The sequence below is a fragment of the Ursus maritimus genome, unplaced genomic scaffold (assembly GCF_017311325.1).
Source record: "Ursus maritimus isolate PB19 unplaced genomic scaffold, ASM1731132v1 scaffold_5, whole genome shotgun sequence".
Taxonomy (NCBI): domain Eukaryota; kingdom Metazoa; phylum Chordata; class Mammalia; order Carnivora; family Ursidae; genus Ursus; species Ursus maritimus.
Genome location: NW_024426663.1, coordinates 79,329,824 through 79,332,142, shown reverse-complemented (window position 1 = coordinate 79,332,142; position 2,319 = coordinate 79,329,824). Strand labels below are relative to the sequence as shown.

Genomic DNA, 2,319 nt, shown 5'->3' with positions numbered 1-2,319 from the left:
CTTACATCACTCTCCATAATTAAATCAGATATACTCAAAACGTATAGTAATCTCAAGTATTGTTTGTGTTTAAAGTATATAACAGTGTAGACATAAAATATTTTTGACTGATGAAGACAGTCTAGCATAATCAGCAAATGTATTTGCTGTAATTTATCTGATAGATACTTCATACTAGAGAAGATCCCTGAAAAAATAAGGGCATTCAAATAATCATAATCCTAAATGTTTGACAATTATTTTAGGAAAGATCAAAGATGCTTCCATCCCTGTACAACAGTCTAAAAAGTTTTTGTGAAGATCTTTTATTACTTTAGAGAGAAGGGGGTATGAACAGACACAGGGGCGGAGGGAGAGAGAGAACCTCAAGCAAACTCTACACTTAGCTCAGAGCCCCATGTGGGGCTCAATCCTACAACCCTAGCCAAAATCGAGAGTCAGACACTCAATCTACTGAGCCCCCCAGAGGCCCCTCAAACATGTTTTATTCCATGTAGCTGATCATTTATTCTGTATGTTCATGAAGCTGGATGATTTGATGAAATGTCCAAAGTAACAATAATTCATGCCTTTTCAGAATTTAGTCTCCTTAAAATTGTGGTGTGGGAAATTCTAATCACATGCCCTTTGTGTCAGAGAAATGTGTGAGGGAGTTCAAACTTCTGAGGGAAATAGTTTATAGAGAGGACTTTCTCATCTTTGCATTGGCACACTTTAGGAAGGACCATTTGTTTTTTTCATCTGTAGAAAAGGACAGATTGCTGGATAAGAAGAAGAGAGAAAAGTAGTGATGTTCTCCAGCCCTTGTACATTCTGTCTATAACTTCTATAAATGGTAAGGCAGCAATTGGCTGAGGAAAAACAAAAAGTAAAACAAACAAAGCAGCTCACAAATGCCAGGGTCCTGTGGGTGGCCTTAGTTTCAGGAAAGGGTCTTGGGCACAGGCTGGTCTTGTGGAATGTTACCATGGACACACTGGCCCAGATTATGAGGAATACACACAGGATATCTCATAAACCCATGCCCCCTACAAAAGCAGCCTCCTGAAGCTTATCAGATTCTCTCCTGCTACAGCATGTCAGACAACACATTTGTACAACTTCATTGGTGTTGAAGGGGGCCACACACAGCCCTTGTGATGACATGGATGTAGATCTAATGTTAGTGATCTAGAAAGAAAAGAGAGATGGAAAACGTATGTGAAGACTTTGGGTTTGAGCCATGCCTATCGATGTTGTTGGAAGTGGTAATTATGGCCTGAAAAATACTGAGAAAAGTTGTAGTGCAGAGGGATAGGCCCCAGGTGATTCTGTACATGCAAACCACTGCCTTACGACCAATGTCATCTAGAAAATTTCTTACTCCAAAGGCATTTAATTCTTCTGGAATCTCACTGAAAACAACTGTTATTAGCTAAAGTAAAATGGGTGGATATCAAATCTATAGGCCTCTTTGCATGGGGCTGGAATAAGAAAGTGTTGATGAGTAAGACAAGAAGCAACATGTTCCCAATAAAACAAACATAATTGGAGAATGAAGAACACTCCAAAATAGTATCATTTGAAGCAATTATATTCATTGGCCTCTTATACTATCGTTAGACTTCTGCAGAGCTAAAAAGGGAACGAAAATGATATGTAAGCTTGATGGAAATAAGAGAACTCTAAGAAGACTCCATGAGGTTTGATCACCATCAGCAGTAAGTTGTGCAGATTCTCTACTAATATTCAGGAAATGAAGAATTAGTTCTAGATGTAAATGTCAAGAATTTTTAAAGTCACTTCAGAGGAACATTAATGTCAAGACAAGCACGCCTTATTTATAAGTATTCTTGACATGTCTTTGGTGCAAAAAAGGTGGTTTCATTAAAGAAGGTGGACAGGACACGTGGCAGAAAGAGCTGCCCTAGGGTCTTGAGGAGTGGCCCATTATATACTTTGAATTTGGGAAGGGGTTAAGAACAGCACAGGCCTCCAAGGTATTTTGGAAACAAAGTTTCCATGACCTTGAGTGGGCTAGCTATTGTTAGGAAAAGAAATTTATTACTGCTTAGGAAAAGTCATAAGTCCTTTCAGATGTACATCGGTGGGTCATATGCTGGGGATGATAGCCAACATGTACCTTGCGGGTAGAGAAAAAGGAATTTTCCAAAGGAATTTATAAATGTTAAAGTAGATTAACAGGATCCTGGGAGTTGGGCTAAGATAGACTTTTGCCCTTAGCAAAGTATTAACCTGGAGGTTGCTGAGTTCCTAGAGGAATGTCACTTGTCCTATTTCAGGGACTTGCCAATCAGCTGTAGGCAGTAAGGAAGTTTA

At 39.1% G+C, this 2,319-nt stretch overlaps 1 pseudogene; it reads right to left on the bottom strand.

Moving 5' to 3' along the window:
- Nucleotides 1-616: 616 nt before the first annotated feature.
- LOC103680648 lies at nucleotides 617-1,505 on the bottom strand (annotated as a pseudogene).
- Between the last annotated feature and the right edge of the window lie 814 nt (nucleotides 1,506-2,319).